Raw genomic sequence first — 21,980 nt, 5'->3', positions numbered from 1 at the left:
AATGAAAAGCTTAATGTAAATTTCACAATTGTTTATAAATCACTGAATTGTTTCAAATGTGACTATATTTTAGAGCCATGAAAAGTACTACAAGAAATAACGTACGTCTTGGATCAAAATTATTAAAAATGTCACGTTAAACCTAACATATTACCATAATGTCCATTTATCAGTCATAACTTTGAGATCTGAAAGTCTTTTAATGTTCCATGGGTCCTATGTAAATCCAAAATCACGGTAAATAAAGCAGTACTTATTTTGAAGCTGACAAATATTTAACTTTGAATATTTCAGGTATTTTCACGAATATCTCAACAAATGCGTACGCGTACACAAAATTGAACAAACATTTCAGAAACAGTAATTGAGAGAAATAAGCTGGCGCCATAAACTATCTTCGGAATGGCAAGACACTGGTGAAAATTTGGAAGCGATTGATGAGGTAGTTTTGCAGATTAGTGGAAAGCAAGAAATAGGTACTTGTTTCCGGTTATATAATTGCACGATTCACAGAGACAATGTTGAGTACAAGATCGTGTCTGATGGTTGCTGGATGCTACCAAATGCCAAAAGTGGCCAACATTAAAATCCCAACTTCCGTATTCTGGTGAACAAATGGAAGTAGCAAGATATACAGTTGAGGATTTAATTCTAAGCCAAATAATTCTCCTTCAAAGTGGGCATTCAATTAAATTCCAATGAAAATGACAAAGTGAAAGAAACACTGCAGTCCCAGTAATCCAATGAGGCCCATCACATCCATCACGTGGTCTATGTTTCTGCCATTCCAATCTTGGTCCCATGCCTAAGCGGGCCCTAGCATATGATTTCCCCTTGCTGTCATCTAACAAAAAATAGTCTCAATCGATGCCAATAATTCCAGATCAACCGTTAAATCGGCAACTAGGGTTCCAATCCATTCCTAAAGCGTGGTGAATCAAGCCTTGATTAAATTTACCACTAATATTTTGACCCCACAGAACAAACACAGCAAAGACGGAGTAACGAGAAATTCAATCAGAGCGGAGAGCGTCCTCTGGGAATATGGCCCTGGGAAGATGATCGACGCGAGGATGTAAGTTTGCCTGGCTGTCACGTCGCATTAATCTTGGAGGAGAGAGCGGTCGTGGGTTGAATCCATTGTCATTTGCCGAGTGATTAACACACAAGTCACAAGCCGAGTGAGGCAACTTCTGGTCTTCATAACTGGCGGTAATTATAATTACAACTAGTAGTGGAGCCCATGGTTGTCTAAGGGTGGGCGGTTAAATAAGGTTTTCCGAAAATAATTAGCTATTCCACTTCGGAAAATAATTTATGCGGTCTATAGATGTGTATCACTGGATGTCATTACGGGATTATCAACTGAGACATTTCTCAACTCTCTGGAACGTTTCGTGGCCAACTACGGAAGACCGAATACTGTCTACAGCGACAACGGTACTTACTTCATTGGTAATAAGAACATTGGTGATAAGAACCTATTCGACAAACTGGATTGGGAAGAGATCGAAAAATAAGTCAAGTCAAGAAATTGCAGTGGATACTAAACTGTGAAGCAGCACCATGGTGGGGTGGATTCTGGGAACGACTCATAAGGAGTGTCAAGGGCCTCATGAAGAGGATGATCGGCAAGAGCAAGTTGTCATTTGATGAGTTACGCACCTGTATCGCAAGCGTGGCTGCCACCATCAATGACCGTCCACTTACAACAATTACCGAAGATGGAAATGATCTTGTTTCTCTCTCTCCATCCATGTTTTTAAGACGTACAATGCCTGGAGGTTTCCCTGAAGGAAATTTTGCCAAAGGGCAGGAACAGAGCTACCGAAAAATGCAGAATCTTCAAACCCAGCTGAAGGATCGTTTTCGAAAAGAGTACCTGTCCCTTCTCATTCAGAAGAAGAAGAAAGTTAACATTCGACCCACTGCTGTGGGAGATGTGGTACTCGTTGGATGTGACAACAAGAAGAGGTTCGAGTGGCCCCTTGGGAAAATTGAGGAGCTCTACAGTGGAAAAGATGGAATCGTGAGGTCTGCAAAAATCAAGATTTATAGCGGTAAGGGGATTATCTATATCAATCGTCCCTTACAACGTCTGTACCCTTTGGAGATTTCTCAACAAGAAGGTGCAGCAATGTCAACGACAAAACCTTTATTAGAAGAAACCTCGTCGACTTCAATGGAAAAGCCTGTCTAGAATGCTGAGAAGAAAGAGGAGTTCATTATTACACGTGGTGGAAGAAAAGTGAAAAAGCCGAGTCGCTACTCTTTCTGGTTTGGAGGAATCATCACATGAATTTCTTAAACAAATATTTAATTTATCAAGCTATTCTTTTTTGGATATAAATCCCAACAAATTGCAAATAAGGTTAGGAATTAGTGGGAGGATGAAGAATCAACTTGAAATTATCAAAGTGAACTTGTTCTCGACACAACCACTACCAGCCAATGGAATCATGTGCCTGGAGAAGACAACCCGGCAGATCTGCTGGGTTGTCTTCTCCAGGCACATGATTCCATTGGCTGGTAGTGGTGGTGTCGAGAATTTCCTTGACGCGGTTCGACACTAACTTCTCCCACTCGTTACCTCTTTTGATCCAAGCCAGAACTGTAGTTGAATCACACCAATAGTGAAAAGGGATGTCCTTTCCCAGCACTTCCTTCACCGGCATTGCCATCCTGGCTCCCAACAATGCTGCAAACAACTCTAATCTGTTGATTGTTGGCTTCTTGACTGGAGCAAGACGCGATTTGGCACTGAGAAGTTTGACTTCGACTTCTCCTTCGTATTCAGATCGGAGGTAGATAACAGTGGCGTATGCCTGTCCACTTGCATCGCAGAAAACGTGAATCTCTTTCTTGGAATCGGAGTGAAGTTGACAGTAGCGTGTAATCCTTATCGACTTGGGTAGGTAGAGAGTAGCATACCATGACCGGAAAGTTTTCTCTATCTCTTCACCAACCGCGTCATCCCAGCCAACCTTTTCCTCCCACGACTTCTGGACTAGTAGCTTGGGCAGAAGTAGAGCTGGTGCGGTGAATCCAACTGGATCAAGCACTTGTGCGACAATGGAGAGCATGTTACGTTTTGACATGAATATGAACTCCTCCTGTGACTTGATATCTAATGTCAAGTAGTCTTCTTCTCGATTCCACATCAGCCCCAATACTGGTAGTATCGCAGGCATTCCTAGATCAGCTGAAGTTTCATCTCTTCCTGTAAAGGCCCATTGACGCAATTCCATCCCTGCATCAGCCATGATTCGTACAGCTTCTTCCTTAAACGTCTTTGCTTGTTATAGTGAGGGGAGGGAAACGAGGCAGTTGTCCACATAGAAAGAGTATCGCAGTATTTCAGCTGTCTTCACATATTTCTCTGGTTGCGTCTCCAAGTGATGTAATAAAGTAGCCATGAGAAGAAACGGGCTGCTACTTACGCCAAAAACCACTCGGAGGTGCTGGAAGACCTTGATTCTTTCACAGGTTGAGTCTTCCCACCAGAGAAACTTCTGATGGTTTTGGTCCTGCTCTTTCACCCCCATCATCTGGAATACTTTCCGGATGTCAGCGTAAATTCCAACCTTGTGAAGCCGAAACCGGAGAAGTAATGTTGGGATGAGCTCGATGAGATTAGGACCTTTGTATAAGCAGTCATTGAGAGAGGGAAGCCGTCCATTTCTACACGAAGCGCCGAACACCGGTGGAACTGGAGTAGTGAGGCTTTCCTTGAACACTGGTCGATGGGGAAGAAAGTGTCCATTGTCACCATAATCCACAGTTTTGATGAAGTTTTCTTTCTCCCAATCTTTGAAAATGCAGTCGTAGTTCTCCCACTTTCCTGTTTTCTTCAACTTCGCCGCAGCTGACCTCAATCGTTTCTCTGCTACTTGACGATCTGTAGGAAGTGTTGACTTGGGCTGCTTCCAAGGAAGGGCCACATTGTATCACCCGTTCATCTCTTCCTTCCGTACGGTCGACTTGTAATAAGAAATCGCTTCGGCATCTTCCTCTGCTGCTGACTTGACTGCCACGGGATCTGATATCCCAATTGTTTCCAGATTCTATAAATCCGTGATGCTCGGATTGTTAGCCATCATGCTGCTGACTATGGTACACGAAAAGTTACAACTAACGATCCTTGGTACATCAGGAACGGGTCCTCCCAACGTCCAACCAAAGATTGTTTCTCTTGCAGTTAATCCACAGTCCAGTTTGAACCAATTTCCGGTTAGAATGGAATCCCAATAGTCATTGCCGATGAGTATTTGGATTTCTTCGTATCCCTCACCAACATCATTTATATGAATCCCCACATTAGCTAGATCGATGATCCACTGTCCATGGGGCACCTTGGGAAGATCTCCGCAGATATTCTCCCGTTGTAGTAGCTCGAACGTTTTCTGTCTATTGTTTTGAAGAGACTCCAGTCGTATTTGAACTATCAGGTGCTTGACTGGGGCCGTAACTTGATTTCCAAACAACACATTCCTGAGCAATTCGCTTCCAATTGTTTTTGCCTGAATTGGAGTTGCAGTAGAAGCCTTTATGTAGCTGCATTGATTACCGGTGTCTCCCACGAGCCTGACTATAGACGAGCCTTTTTCTCCCACGACTCGAACTTGTATAGTGTTCAGAAGTACATCCTTGGTACAACGATTCAGAATGTTAGCTGTGAGGGGAACATCCTGTGGTAGTATCTCCTTTTTTCCAGTCTTTGACTCTTGTAATGAGTTTATTGAAGGGCAGAGAAGAGGCACGCAATGTCCCTGCTCTTATGCTTTCCCCGGAAACACGCGTAACATAGTTTCTTCTCTCCCAATTTTTGTTTCCTTTCATCCAAAGTCATTGACTGAGCCTTGACGCATGCCATAGTTTCATGTCCTCCATTACAGAATCCACAAGAATGTCGTTGAGGAGTGGGACTGGCTACTAGACCTGCTGCTGTAGGAATATCATCTTCCTTCTTGGACTTCCAGTTTCCCTTTTTTTTCCTTCCTCCTTTCGTAGATTGAGAGGTAACAGGTACACTGGTGTGGAATCCTGCTTTAGCCAGGTCTGTCTGCTGGACACTTCGTACCTCCACTCTAATAAATTCTATTAGCGCCTTGAGTTGGTTGCCTTCAGTTTTGCTAAATGAGCTTCTATACCAAGCACGAAGAATTTCTTCACTAAGGCCTGACTCCACAAGTGGGAAGATAAACGTCTCCGGATCCACTTTCCCTAACTTCAAAGCTTCCAGTGATCGCAGATGAGAACTGAGTTTGAAGTAGTATGACGAAAGGGTCATTTCTTCCTTTCCATTTGTATTCGTGATAACCAAATTCAAGAGCTCTCGAATGTAAACTTGTAGCAACAAATCTTTCCTTCCGAAACGATTTTTTAAACACTTATGACATTGGGGTAGTTTTTGGCATCGGCTGGATAACTTTCCACCAACTCCTTAGCTTCTGTCCCCTTCTCCATAGCCTGTGATAGATACTCCACCTTGTCTGAATCTGTGAGTGTATCGTCGTCATGAATTTTTCGAAAATGAGACCACCATCCAAGCCATGACTTCAACTTCCCGTCAAACTTCTGGAGCTCAATCTTGGGGAGTTTGAGTCTTCTTTTGCTAAATGATCCTGTGTTGCTAATGGTGTCCATTTCCGTTAAGGACGTTTCAGAAGTCTGAATAGGCTTGATTATTCTCTCACACTTCCGTTGAACTACGGTGAATCGTCTTCGTAAATTCATTACTACTTGCATTTCATCTGCCAAGGCTTCTTCGGATGCTTCTGATTCCTCTAATTCCTTAAGGATGGTGTGGCATATCTCCTCCCATTTCCTCACAACGTCGTTCATCAGGGTGAGCTCGACGTCCAAGGCAAGATGATCAGGTTCTTCATCCTTGAGGCCAAGGAGCTCCTCGATGTCGGTCATCAACCTAGTAATCTGTATCTTCAACGCGTTCCTTCCTCTAATAAGCTTCTCCATTTTCTCGGCGGCAACTGCGCACTCTTGCGACCGGGATATTTAATTATACGGCGCACAATAATCCGTTGATATCTGGAACCACACTGGAGTGATGCTGCTGTTCACTCCACTTCAGATGGGGAATTTAATCATGGTGAATGACACTTAAAACTGGTGCGTGACCCTTACGTTTAGCGTATTCTCCGTATGTATATTCTCCCACACTCTGGCTGCACACTTGAACGTTGACGATTGGCCACTAAAGGTACTTATCACGAAACAATGCTCTGATCACTGAATCTCGGTGGGACCTCCAAAAGTGTAAAATCCACTCGCCTACCCGACAGAGAGATTGAAAGTTTCGACCGATTGATTCAAGGTTCCGTTTTTTATTGTTAATAGCAAGATTAAATCAACACATTCATATCCTTGACATTACATAGCAACTAAAATAAACAAGTTCACTTTCACAATTTCAAGTTGATTCTTCACTTTGTTACTTCCACAAAATTCACTATTACACCATTTTCAAATACGTTTATGTATGGATGTATTTGAAAATGGTGTAAAAGCCGAAACCGGTAATGAATAGAAACTCAGTGAATTTTGTGGAAGTAACAAAGTGTTTTCCATTATTAATATGGAGCCCGTCCACCACGTAAAAGCTTTAAGTTTCGATCTAAATGAAGACGTTTCAACCAATCGAGACGCCCGATTAATAAGAATAATTATGGAGTAAATTACGGTTTTCGAATCATAATAAATAAATGCATATTTGGGGGCTGTATGCGATTCTCATTGATGGAAAAAATAGAAGCGTGGACCTGTGCCATTTTGGAATTCATACAAACACCTCACATTAGTTCGTGATAAAAAAAACCGAGTGACCCTTCACAAAACACACAGAAATCACATGCTATTTGGAATGGGAACTATATAATCAATTTATATTATTAATTAGGATATAGTTATACGAAAGTTTAGGTAATTAAGTCCTAGTGAATTTATTTCATTTTTCTGATGGCATACATTTTCATATGAGAAGCTTCTTAAACTTATCAGCCGAGGAGAAACTTAAGCTAGTCTAAAAGAATGCTCTAATGCAAATATAGCGTTGTACTTGCGGAGTTGTCCAAATTTTTAAGGGCATTGAAGACAAATTCTTGGGAATGTGAGGGTCAAACCACAGCTACGCCTAAAATATTTTACAGCCCCAACACAATCGCCGCCATACTACTCCCGTGTGCTCCCGTCGCAAGTGCATCGATTCACCTCGGCTCCTAAATTTTCGCTTGGCCCCCGCAGGCGCTCTTTGCTCAGAGGTCACCTTCAACGTACAGAGGTATGCTTTCTAATAGAGCTTCCTTATCTCCCTCTTTCCCTCTGCACGAACAAGTGGTGGTCGTTTATCTCGCTAGAGAAGGGTGGCCCACCGAAGCGCCTTGTTGCTGGCGTCCGGCTAATTCTGTGCGGAGGAGAATGTCACGTTCCGGCGCCGATCCCTAACCATTAAACTCTCACGGATGGAGGAGTAAGTAACCGCTTGATACTACCCATGCACGCGAAGAGGGCAAGACTTAAACAGGGAGATAAATAAATGTCCACTCCGATGGATTTGCAGGCGAACAAGGATTTAGCGCCGAGGGGAACCAAGTTAGTTTGTGGGAAAGGATAAAAACATCACTTTTGTGGTTTCTGTATCCTCATGTGCCACCAATCAAATCAAGGCCAAAATGAAGACCATCTGATCCAAGATGCTGGAGTAAACATGAAAAAATTTTTGAACATGGACGAATATCTAAAATCAAAACCTCCACAAATAAAAAAAACAGACAATTCTTTAAAATTAACCCACTGAATAGCAGTGGCGCAGCGAGGGGTAGGTTTTGGGGGATAAAACCCCCCCAGAGCTCACAGAAATTTTTAAGTTAAATCGATATTACTTAATTGGATTAATATTGCTTATAGAATAGTGTGAGTATTAATAAAATATCCCTCAGAAAGCCGTAAAAATCACCATTTATCTTAATTTTTTTTCCGGCGGAAGGCCTCCGCTAATCCTGGCGGGTATGCAACACCCGAAGCACCCCAGTATTAGTTGCGCCTGAAACCCTTACTAGCCTTAATTCCTAGCTGCGCCCCTGCTGAATAGATAGTTTAAGAATGTGATTTCTGAAATTAAAAGTGGCTGGATATTTAACAAACAATCGTTCGCTTTCAAGTAATCTCCCACCTCAAGAATATAACGCATTTACCAATCATATTAACGGGATTATGTATTCTTTCTATCGTAACTCTCAAAATAAGAGTAGCAACTTTCTTGCCAAGGTAAATTCCTACGGTAATGAATTGCTATTCACAAAGGATGTCGCTTTCGGAGAAAAGCTGTGGGCACATGGCTGGAGCAGGTCGAAAATCACCTTGGTTCTATGCTCAATAATACATATATTAAAATTGTACTGCGAGAGTCATTCAATAAGTCTTTAGAAAAAAAATTATATTGGGTCAAATATTTTGCCCATATAATATAGCTTCCTTTTTTATATCACTCATTGTTGTCTTCTATCAGCCATAAACATTTTGTAAGCATTTTTTTAAAGCATTTTAAGCCGTCCAAATAGTAGAATTTCAGGATCTCCTCAAAGTAGGCATTGGTTTGGTTGATAGCCTACTCCTTCGACGTTATTATTTGTCCACAAAGCCATTTCTTCAAGTTGTGAAATTATAGAAATTCACTGGAGGCCAAATCTCGTGAATACGGTGAATTTTGTAATTATTGAAACTTTCTTTCTGAAATTTTGGCCAATAAAACTGCTTAGGTGTGCAACCGTGCATTGTCTTGTAGAAGTAAGAAATTTTTCTGCCTCAAATGAGGGCGCTTTCCTTGATTTCCACCATAAATTGACATTGGTAAGACCCTTGTATATTTCGCTCAACTCAATTTCAGCTGAGGTACCAGCAAATCCTGTTCTACTAAAAAATATGCCGCATATAATAATTTTATGCTTGAAAATGCATAATTCCATGCTATGCATAATTCGATGCTTGAAAAAATTAGTTGAAAGTAGTACTTAAATTAGAAAGTTTGAACGGACATAACTATTTCAATTATCATTATCTTCTTACGAAGGAAGCATGAGCACTCCATTTCGTTTTGTGATGGTTCTCACCATTGAAGATTTTGGCCATTTTTTATAGAATAGTAATGGATGTAGTGAAGTCTAGAGACATGCGAATGAAGATAATCTCCATATTGCATTTGGTCCTGGCTATGTGTATGTGTTTGATTGGGCTTGCATCGATCAGACTCTGCTGTCACCGAACTCAATTCAATGGAACCAATCACCAGTCCATACACCGGGAACGGGATCAGCTGACGACATCTCCAGCTGATAATCCCACCCATTGATCTAAAAATAGGTAAAGTTTAACCTGTAACAGTTCTCGTCTCGAGACGAGAGTGAATATAGTATTTAACTTTAAAAAAACTAAGACACAAATATAATGCAAAGCTAGTTTTTTTAAATATTGGTATTGAGCTAAAATAAGTTGATTAAGTAATGTTTAACAAAATTAATTATGTTTCCAATTTTTTAAGATTAAATTGCTGTAAATTGTTTTTAATTTATAGACAAAAAATTGTAGAAATATCTCAAAAATATCGATCATTTGCTCTTAAACAAATCATGGTGCAACAAATAAAAAATTCTGTGATTTTAACTTATTATAAAACTCGTGCATTTCTTATCTGCCATTACATAATTGTTACTAATGAAAGTAATGGACACCAATATCAGGCAGCATGCTATCCAAACTTCGGCTAAACGCAGAGCTAAAAATGCCATTACAACAAGAATGAATTTGTCAAAGAAAAAATAGGAGTGCTCGAATCTCATCATTCATCTCCTAATTTTGTAAATCTATGAAAATTTAGGAAGAATTCACATTTATAAATGAGTTCTTCCCAAGAAGAGAATAATTTTGAACTGCCTTGATTCCCTACTGCGGATTTATCCACGCGAGTTATCTAATTCCTTTTAATTACTCACGAAGCACCGACTGAATAAAAAATGTATTCAATAGCGGCATTTTTAAATTTTGGACTCTGTAAATTTCAATATTCCATTCCCATTTTAAGAGAAGCGGTGAATGGGAATGAATGAGGATGTAACTCGCTTTAGGTGTTATAATAATGAACTTGGGGTAATATTTTGGTCGTATTTCAATGGGGAAATGTTTTATGCCTGATTCATATCACCAACCATAACTGTGTGTATAACTGATGTCTCCTTTCTTCAAAGACTTAAAGTCAGCATTCTTTGATCCTTTACTTTTGCCACAGTAATTATTAGAAGTGGAATAATCACTTAACGTCGATTATTAAAATATACACGAGCGCGAAACAGGAACAATGACAACAAATTTTTTATCTTATCAATGAACTTATCCGACGGCCGCTAACACCATGTTCTAAGGTGCACTTTCAAAGTTGCCGTCGAAAAAACGACACGCGTCAGGCGAAAATAGAGATAGCGGAAATATTGCGATGTCTTATTTAACTATAACTGATAAGTTATTATTCACAAAATGCAAGGCAAGTATCATTCGAGAGGCTTGGAATAGTTCGATCATTATAGGACCTAAAATTGAATATCTAATTGAAAATTATAATCCAAGCTCTCCATTTCTCTTTACCTCAGAAATTAATTCCCTCAATTTTTTGCAAATAGAAAATGCAAGGACGAAGATTTTTCACTCGAGAATCGCGTTTTCTTCAGAGTGCTCGAGAGTGCTTTATTTTTGCAATGTACCTTCGCATTCTTTCATCCTTAAGCATTCAATTTCTCTGGAACGATAGGCCGAGTCTATAAGTAAAACATCAAAAGTAGCATCAGGAGAATTGTCTTCGCCACCAATAATTTTATTCGGTTACCTTTAATTAAATTTTACAATTCAAATCCTGTAAATGAGCGAAAAACCGCAACAGAGCCACGTTGCGCTCGAGGAATATCTGTCCAATATTAAAGATGCCCCTCCATTTCTGTATTATTTCATGGAACAACTGTAATACTTGTACTCCGATATGTCTTCCACATTGCAAAAGTCAGCATCGAATCTGCTCGACTTGGATTCTCCACGGCTTTATTTCTTTTTTAGTGATCTTGGACCATGGGCATTGGGAAAGAGAGAGGCTTTACGCCAGGCGACCAAGAGAAATGATCCAATCTGAATTTTTCGTTTCGCAGTGAGTGTTTCGCGCGCCCCCATCGCCGTGGCGGCGGCACGGCGTTGCGAAGCTCCCTGGCTCCTCCGCCCGTAGTTTTCGTCGTTGCATCGCCATTATCACTCCGTCCCACCCAATTTACTCGCTTCTTCACTTCAAATTGCACCGAAATCTGAACAATCCTCCAGCACAGCACCATCCACAACATCCAGCATCGTTAAGTATCTCAATTGGGAGTTGATATTGCATTCGTAAATTTGGACTTGACTCGCGTAGGTTATTGGAAATGTTTTTTCTTTCATTCAAATAAATAAAATGTTCAAATAATTCCAATAAAATATGAAACATGATTATTATTGATTATTATGTAATAAAAGGTAGAATGCGTTAAGATTTTGATCCATCGCAAATAAACCTATTTAAGTTACAAACAAATCTATGCTGGTGTATTTCTGTAATGATAACCAGCTCGACATCTAGATCTGAGCAACATTGCCATGCGGAGAATAGGATTTGTAGTCAGAATAAATAGAATGAAAGGTAATCGGCCGCAGTGTGATTTGAAGGGCGAAGGCCAAAATCTGAGTGGTGACAGACCAATGTGATTCACAAAATGCTCCATACCAGCCTACATTAACCGGTGGAATACTTTAACAACAAATAATAGCACATCTCATACGATTAATTCGTTCGCATGGATTTAAAAAAGAAAGTAAATATAGTCATAAATCGTACTTCATAATTAACGACAGAGGAAAAATCTTGCGGCGTAACTGTCATAAATTTAACGAGCGTCGAGCCCGGGACTCGCTAATATCGGTGCATAAGGGACTCAGTGACTCTCTTCATTGTGCAACCTGGGAGATGCGGGTTTTAATGACGAAGGAGAAGGTGTTGAAGAGGAACTCCTGGATTGGCCATTCGCTCCGAAATGAAAACTCGATAAAAATTATACTGGCAGGCCCTGTGGAGGGAAAATACCGCAATAGCAGACCTGGAATAGACTTAATGGGACAGTTTGCGTAGAAACTTAGATGCCAAACGTAGAGAGAAGTGAAAAAATAGTCCAAGACCAGACAAAGTGGAATGCCGATACAAATAAACTCTAGGATTATCACCCGAATAAAAGACACAGTAAAACAGAGTAATGGCTTAAGGCTTTGTTCAAAATATAATTACTTTACTTAGATTTGCTGATAGATATCTAAGAGAACTTAAACGTTTCCAAAAGTACTCAATGCGATTTAAATAGCTTGGCGTGCCTTTATTTTTAAGCAAAGCTGAGATACTTCATCAATATATGCCAATAGAAAGAAGACATTAAATAAATCGAATGCCTTAAACATGGGATAAATCCTGATAAACGATTTTACCTTTGATCTGCAAATGAGGTGCAAATAAAGGAATATTTCATGAATCATCCTCAACCAGAGCACGTTTAACCACATTAATTTGTTGTGAACAAGGCGTTGAACCAAAACAATTTCAAAGTTTATTCGAATCCGGTCTGATTAAGTAAACACAAGTCACTATTCCTTGCAAATATAAATCAGTGAATCAGACAATTTATTTCTTCTGGCTCTCGTCTGTAATTGTATAGTTTTATCACGCTTGGGTCGACAATTTCCTGGTTTCCGTCAGAGGGCGTCGTTTCCATCCTGAGTTAGAGTTAGTTTCCTCTGCCGGAGTAAATTCAACTTTTCTAAAGAACCTCTTCCCAAAGTTTGGTTCGCACATCACCTTGGAAACGGAACATAGGCTGAATAACCTGACTAAAAGGATGTGCCGGGTTATTTCTGAATGTGTTTCCGAAGAAAGCCAGAAGGAAGACGAATGGTGGCGAAGTGGCGGGGAGGGCCTGTTCGACACCTGCTCCGTCGAATTCCCTTCCACTGACGACTGAAGTTCCTTCAAGGCGAGAGAGCGAGGCAGATTCGAGCCAAGGGAAAACACGAGACGAAGTCGTTGGTTGCCGTGTGAAGAAAAAAACGAACGCTTTTTCGGAAGGTAAGAAAAAAAATCTTAATATTTTATAAAAAAAAGAAAGTAAAAAAAGCTTCACCCTCTTAGCTCTTGTAAAATCATCGGTCGAATAACTTCACAGAGAGACGTTTTTTTTTAAGCCAATCAAGTTTTTATAAAATATTTCATAAATTGTAGTTAGGGATTCAGTCCCGCAGATTGATTATAAATTGGTCGGCCGTGGCAACGAATTTGCAAAGACTGACTTGTGTGAGTACTTCGTGGAGGGAAGTTCAAGCAAAGTACCTACTCCGAATTGGACGTTGCACCCCTTCCAGACAAAGAGGAATGCCGTTACAGATCAATTCTAGGATTGTCATCCTGGCACCTTCCGTTAAGAGCAGGCTAACACCAACGCTGGGTTTCCCTTCACCCTCCCTATGGAGCAGATGATCTTAATTGCCATTCGCATCCTCTAAATACCATTCTACACCGGAAAATGGTTCCGAACAATTTTTGTAACAGACTTTCAAGTTCACTCATAACTTGGCGATGTTTGCTCGTAATCGCATGAAAGACCGCGTGGAGTAAGGTTCACACAGCCATGAATGTGCGCCATTTTGGTGCAGAGAAACGACCTCTAATGCAGTTTTACATACAAATGTGTCATCTCTGATTTTCCTCCCAGCTACTTCGGCAGTTGGTTTCTTATCCATTAGCTCTCATTGCTATTTCACACCCTTTAGTTTATGATTTACGCCAATATATCCTAAAACTGGTTTATTGCCCCAAGTAAACATTTAAGTCCACTTTTTTGCTGCTCTTAGGAAAGGCCATAGTCTGCGAAAAAATCAAAGGTCTCAGAGAAACGTCAACAGTGATTATTTAGTACTTTAATTAATTAACGTCTATGGCTATGGATAGTTTTTCGCGTTAGTTTTCGTCAATAGGGTAGTTTCCTTCATCAAAGAAAACGAAAGGCATTGATTGCGATTTGTTACCCACAATTACTGTATTTATAATATACAAATTATTTCGTTTTAGAAATACCGGTTTAGACGAATGGCAATGGTCCATTTTTATCCTCATTTGAAAAGGGCCAGATTGGCGCCCATGCGATGCCACTCCACGTGACGTCACAGGGACCTAGTTTGTATAGGAGAAGATAGGAGTTATACATCGTCTGAGATTACCAATTCATGCATGAGGCGCCGAGCTCAGGGAAACATGTCTTAATAATCACCTACTAAAACTGGCTAAGGTCGGAAAGTTTTCTTCATTTGATAAGGTATTAATAAACCTTTTTTAAGCCAAGCGCTACCAGACAGCAAGGTACTCAGCTACCCTCTAGCATCCTGCGTCCTATCAGCGCTCAGAGCCTCGATCAAGGTCACCTCACAAGGCGGGAGGGGGAACCAGAAATACGTCACACGGAGAGATTACCTTACCCGTCGCGTTTTCGCGCGCTTGAAAATTTTCACTTTTCATTTTATCGCGAAAAATAGATATCGTCATTTAAAAATCTAAAAGCGTGAAATACGTACTCCAGGAGTAATAATCTTCCGATATAAGCAATAAAAAAATAATAGGAAACCACCCTATTGAAAACATGAGTTTCTTGCAAAATAAACCGCTTTCGTTCTCCATTCTTCCTCACCTGCTTGCGATAGCATGTATTTGAGGGTCGTTCGTTTCTCATGCGTTGCGGTTAGCTGCTCCTTCGCACCCATCTATAGTCTCTCCCTCCTCGTAACTTCGTCTTTTTAGAAGGAATAATGCTCACTGCTGAGGAGCGAGTTATGGGCAGATTTACATGTACAAAGCCTATGAATAGAAAAAGTTTTTCCATTCCTCGAGAACCTAATGTTTTCAGGCATGGCGAGGTACGGATGAAAGATTGTGGAAATGACTCGGATTAAAAATAGAATGGCTTCCACTGTTATTATACGGATCATTTTACCTCAAGTCAGCAAACGATCGACTTTCACCACTTCAGACGTTGTCAAAATTTCTGTGTGTTTATTCATCCCAAAATTTATACCCAAAGAATGTCTTTTATTTTATTTCTGTTTTTCTTCACCGCCCCGAAACAGTGCTTTTGAGGCCTCTACAGCGAGCAGGGGAATGTAACGAACAACAGCGCAGGTCGATGTCCAGAATATGGGCAACCTACCCAGGCGGGAGAGTCACCGAGGCCGTTAATGTATTGATGCGCACGTTAATGTATCATATGTCTATGTAGATCTGAATGCCAATAGGGTAGTTTCCTTCATCAAAGAAAACGAAAGGCATTGATTGCGATTCGTTACCCACCATTACTGTATTCATAACATACAAATTATTTCGTTTTAGAAATACCGGTTTAGACGAATGGCAATGGTCCATTTTTATCCTCATTTGAAAAGGGCTAGATGGGTGCCCATGCGATGCCACTCCACGTGACGTCACAGGGACCTAGTTTCTATACGAGAAGATAGGAGTTATACATCGTTTGAGGTTACCAATGCATGCATGAGGCGCAGAGCTCAGGGAAACATGTCTTATTAATCACTTATTAAAACTGGCTAAGGTCGGAAAGTTTTCTTCATTTGATAAGGTAGTAATAATCCTTATTTAAGCTAAGCGCTACCAGCCAGCAGGGTACTCAGCTACCCGCTAGCAGCCTGCGTCGTATCAGCGCTCAACTCGCCTCAAGGTCACCTCACAGGGCGGCAGCGGGAACCAGAAATACGTCACACGGAGAGATTTCACTCATACTTACGCGTCGCGTTTTCGCGCGCTTGAAAATTTTCACTTTTCATTTCATCGCGAAAAATAGATATCGTCATATAAAAATCTAAAAGCGTGAAATACGTACTCCAGGAGTAATAATCTTTCGATTTTGACAATAAAAAAATAATAGGAAACCACCCTATTGAAGCCAAGTGATACGAGAACACCTCTCCATTCCCAAGTCAGTCGATTTCGGATTCCTTCTCTTTTTTCTGGAGATTCATCCACTCGGCTTTCGCTCCTGCCTTGGGGCATTTCACTCCAGCCAATGATTAGCTCAACTCAATTATTCTCCAGTCCCTTACACAGCGACGCGCGCCACGGGAAGCCATTTTTTCCCTCCATTTTTCTCCATCCCCTGCTGTGACCCCGGGCAACGACCACTATTCCCTAGCGACCCCGCTCCGCTGCACCAGTTCCCCCTCACGACGGTAACAGGAACTATCGCCCATTCTCCCTCCAGTACATTCGGCCTTGACGGCCTTGCCCCAAGTAGGCCGTCAAATTACCCATTCAGAAGAGAGAGAGCGAGCGGTACACTAGACGAGGCAGAACGATGGCTGCGTCCCCGAGGCACGCGGGTCTTTCATTCCGGAGTCAAGGCGAGACGGTGGCGCGCGAGCGGAAGAAAGAGAAGGCGGATGTGAAGAAGAAGACCTCCCTCCCTCAACGCTGTCCCGCGGGAACTGCGGAATTGGGTGGCGACCTTCCTCAAGTTCTTCGACTCACCTTCCACAACCACTCTTTCTCATTTCGTTCGGCAAAAGTTTTAAATGCTATATCGTCTCCTTTTACTAGGCCGCAATGAGTTGGTGAATTTTTAAGGACCAAAAAAAAGTTGTTTTTTGGTTTAGAACGACTCTTGATCTGATGCTTTTTGCAAAAAATAAATATATTTTAGCGTTGATATCAAGGATAATGTACTCGCATGAAAAATAAGTAGGTCTACCCGGCCGAGACCGATTTTTAAATGAGTCAAATTAAGTAATGTAATAAATAAAATAGGATAAATATATTCAAACTTAAACATATCCGTTATATTTAACCTTAAAAGCGCTCGCCATGTCAACTTTAGTTTGTATCCAACACCTTTGTTATATATAATTAAAAATAATAAAAAATATACTTTTAGTAATAATAAAACATTTACTATTCTCATGACGCGTCGCTGCCTTGAGGATTGGGTTCTTCTGAACCAAGGTCCCGGGATCAGATTCCGGCTAAATCCATCGGACACTCCCAAACAAATATCCTCGAAGTGGCTCAGGGGAAGGGACTGGCAAAGGATATTCTTCTATTTTCTGCTTGCTTTGTCCACTGCTAGAAATTGCACCCTAGGTAGTAAAACTATTTAACCTTCTCTGTACTTAGATACCGTCGATTGGCCAGACTGCCTTAATATTAGGTCCCAGAATGAGTGAAAAATCAATCGCCTCTTAATTAGCCTGGATTGAGCTCTATCCTAACCAACCTGCGGATGGAATCACTGGGACCAATTACAGTGATAATCAATTGATAAACATTTTACAGAAAAGAAGGCGTTTTCGCAATCGAACTTAGCCAGGGGGCGCAGTTTGGAGGAAACGCAGGAATCGTCGTTTATGCACGCTCTGTCGGAGGTGCCCAAGGAAAATAATGAATAAAACCTTGGATAAGACATAATTACAATATTTAATAGAAGTTTTGAAGCAGCTTCTCGATAGTTCTTGAGAGGAGTTGATTCTGTCGAAATACCTGCGTGCAAGTGAGAAACTTCTCCCCAGCCATCTTTCAAGTCACCGGGAGACTGTTTCGTTTTCATTTTCCAATTTGCGAAAATCCTTTTTTTTATATTTTTGAAAGCACTGGATAAGTTCGCCGCCAGCGTGTTTGATGAAGAGGAAGTCCGACTACAGTTTGAAACAAGGGACGCCGGGATAACTAGATCCCTCAAACGCTTCTGTTTTCTTATTTTCACGAGTTTTAACTCGATTAAAACTGAGTAACTTTGGAATTCAATTTTTCTCTCCAAAACTAATTTAGCTAACAGATAAGTCGTTGACGAGAATTAATTTCATATTAGTTTGACGGCGAGATTTTCGGCGACAGGCGTTGGAGGGAGATCACAATATTTCCAGCGTGGAATTTTTTTGGAATAAACGAGTCAAAATTCACCACGGCAAGTATTGATTCGAATAGAACTCAAACTTCCGGGAGACAACCATTTTAACATTAGTTGCACGGCGGAATAGAATATCAAAAGCCAAAAATTGAAATAACGCAAATGCTGCGTCGAAAATTTAGTGTAATCACGATATGTAATGTAGTACTGGATTCCATGATTGGAGGTGGAAATTGAGTACAACCTATCTTTGTGTATCAATACAGAAATCAAAACTATGAAACTTAGCGAATGAATAGGGCATAACCCTTTCCAGTGATTATTATTTTATTAATTCCGGGATAGTATTTACATTACAGTGAGCGTGTGCGCAGCACATGACTCGAACAATTGAAGACCGTTGCGTGCCAATATTACCCAAGGACGAGTCAACATTATATTCAAAATTAATAAAAAATCGGGAAGTCATATAAATTTTCATCTCTCTTTGTTTATTATAAAATATTCACAGCTAATATCATTGTATGTCATGGCGGAACTAGGTAAGCCGTATATGTTGTTTAATTTTGAAAACTGTAAAATTAAAAAAAACACTTTTCCCTTTAAATGTTTAGGAAAAATTAATTATTCTGATTGTATATTAATATTAAAAATTCTATAGCTATCTCAGGTATAATCGCCTCAAATAAATACAATGTATTCACACAAAAAAATGTTTACCAGTTAAAATTAAGTTTTATTTTTCCAATTCAGTTTTTTCCCAATGTTTGCATTACAAGACACTTGGGCGTGATTTATTTTTGTAATAATGCAGAAAGAAAATTTGAGTAAGTTGGTGTCTCGAATCGCGTAATTAATCGGCTTGAAAATCCGAAAACATGGTCACGAAATAAAAAAGAACAAACAAACGTCATGTTCTCATTATTTTAGCCACCTTGTTGAGGTTCTGTCGCTCCGCGAGACCCTTTTGAGGATCCTTATCGATGAAATGCAACATCGAACGAGATGAAAATGTATTTGTTAATTACTCCTCAATACTTATATTGCATACCATACTTTCAAACGTTATCTGACCTATCCCATTCTCCGAAACGACAAACCTACCATTGCGACCATTTTTGGACTTGGTTACCCAAGGCGCTCATCGATAACGCTCCTTTGAAACATCGCCTCTTTCGCGATGGCAATTCCCTCCATTATCTCCACATAATATCAGCTGTTTTCTATGCAATCCTGGGAGAGTAGAGTTAACAGATGGGTGCATTGAATGGCACTATTTCCTATGCTTCTTTTGCCGGCGGAAATGCTTAATCGCGTTGAACTTTTTAACAATGGAATGACGATCGCTGTCCGCAGAATCAGCTCAAATTCGCCCGATATCAGTCCACGACCTACCAACGTGGTCGAGATCATAGAGTTTACTTTATGGTCGAAGTACGCGTCGACTGCACAAATGTGTAAAATATGGCTGAGATGATTCCGTTTTCTGAAACCGTCAAACGGATCTCCAGTGCTTTATAATAGGGTAGTTTCCTTCATCAAAGAAGACGAAAGGCATTGATTGCGATTCGTTACCCACGATTAGTGTATTCATAATATACAAATTATTTGGTTTTAGAAACCCCAGTTTAGACGAATGGCAATGGTCAAATTTAACCGCATTTGAAAAAGGCCAGATTGGCGCCCATGCGATACCACTCCACGTGACGTCACAGGGACCTAGTTTCTGTACGAGTAAATAGGAGTTTTACATAGTCAGAGATTACCCACGCATGCATGAGGAACAGAGCTAAGGGAAACATTTCTTAATAATTACCTATTAAAACTGCCTATGGTCGGAAAGTTTCCTTCGCTTGATAAGGTATTAATAATCCTCATTTACACCAAGCGCTACCTGCTAGCTGGGTACTCTGGTACCTGCTAGCAGCCTGCATCGCTGCGACGCACACATTCTTGCCCCAAAGACACCTCACTTTGCGGCAGCGGGAACCAGAATGACGACACACGTTCTTTTCCTAGCATTCATACTTACCCGTCGCGTTTTCGCGCGCTTGAAATTTTTCACTTTTCATTTAATCGCAAAAAATAGGTATCGCCATTTAAAAGTCTAAAATCGTGAAATACGTACTCCAGGAGTAATAATCTTTCGATGTTGGCAATAAAAAAATGATAGGAAATCACCTTATTGTAATCAAAGATAAATCGTAATTATATGAGCTAAAAAAAATTCTCAATGTTGCTTGATTTCTCATATAGCTATTTAAATGGAAAGCAGTTATAGGAACCTTTCTCAAGATGGCCAGATGCGCAATTTCTTAGCTTCACTCCACGCTTTAGATGCTGATGATTCGCCAACTGGTGTCTACAGATTACCAATCAAGAAGCGCTCACTCTGAAGCTGCAGGGCTCCGTCAAACATCCAAATGCACACACTTAATTAAAGGAACGGTCGACCTTAGGTGGTCGCAAAATGGTCATTACACATTTTGTTCTCCCTTCCCGTGTTCCCGTGTGTATTTCCCATACAAGTGCATTTAAATTCTGGAGGTCCTTCTGAAGATGGACAAATGCGCAATTACTTTCACTTCACTCGATTAATCAGCTTTCCATTGTTTTGAGATAAGTATTCTATTACCAAAGAGAATCCTTAGAATGTCGATCATTCTTAGCAATTAAATGGAGAAGTTGAAAATTGCGCATCGGAAAATCCTACTCATGCTGGTGAAATTGCTTTCAATTTTTGGCCTATCGTAGAACACCAGGAAATTACACACGGAAAAGTCGTCCAGGGTACAAGTCTACAAAAAAAAGGCTCTTTGATGAGGACTTATTCGGATACTGCGCGATTGGATTAGAAGCCGAGATAATTGCTTTCGCCTCGAGCTATTCCCTTGCATCTGACCTGGGCCGAGGGAAATGATTTTTGGGCCGTCGTGGGCGAAAGATGTGAACGGTAGCGCGAAGCACGCTGGGTTTTGTATTTCCCTCATCGGTGGAGAACTGGTCAGGTGTGCAGCAGCATTATTAGCAGCCAGCGATGCACCGATATGTTTGTGCAAGGAAGCAAAACATGGACATTACCGCGAGCGACAAAAATCCCCGCTCAAAAGAATTACAATTGAATGGGGTGGCGATAGGGTTGTTCTTCATTGGGAAGGGTGAACAAGGAAAATTGACATTCATTTAAAATGTTTATGCATCGCAGCATAATAATAATAATAAAAGACTAACATCCATCCTTAAAACAGAATTAAATGCACGAAATACAATCAAAGCCATCAATACCTTTGCGGTACCTGTGCTGACGTATACATTTGGAGTGATTGACTGGACCAAAACCGAAATAGCAGGCATAGAAAGATCAATACGTACATCATTCACAAAATTTAATATTCATCGCCCAAAGGCTGCAATAGAGAGGCTAACGCTACCCCGCTATATGGGAGGTAGGGGGTTAATTGATAAACAGCAGCTCCTCAAAAAGCAAATTCATGGACTAAAACATTTCTTCTACGATAAATCAAACAGTTCGATGCTTCACAAATCAATAGTATATGCCGACAACAAATTAACACCATTAAATCTAAAAAATGGCACGACCGATGACGTAACCAACACAGGAGCTGTTCTATTAAATAGAAAGGTTTGATTAAATAGAAGTATGGGCCCAGAAGGAATTACATGGACGACACATCAATGACCTCAATCAACCATATGTTGATAAAATCTCATCAAAAAAATGGTTGTCGTTGGGTGAACTTTATGGAGAAACCGAAGGGTTCATGATTTCAATACAAGACCAGGTTATCCGCACTAAAAATTATGCAAAGTACATCCTTGGTGATAAAAGCATAACAGATGACAAATGTAGAAGGTGTTTTCAAGTACCTGAAACAATCCAGCACATTATATATGGCTGTGAGATGCTAGCTAATACAGAATATTTAAGTAGACATAATCAAGTTG

The sequence above is a fragment of the Ischnura elegans genome, chromosome 8 (genome assembly GCF_921293095.1).
Source record: "Ischnura elegans chromosome 8, ioIscEleg1.1, whole genome shotgun sequence".
NCBI lineage: Eukaryota > Metazoa > Arthropoda > Insecta > Odonata > Coenagrionidae > Ischnura > Ischnura elegans.
This window is presented reverse-complemented; position numbering follows the sequence as displayed.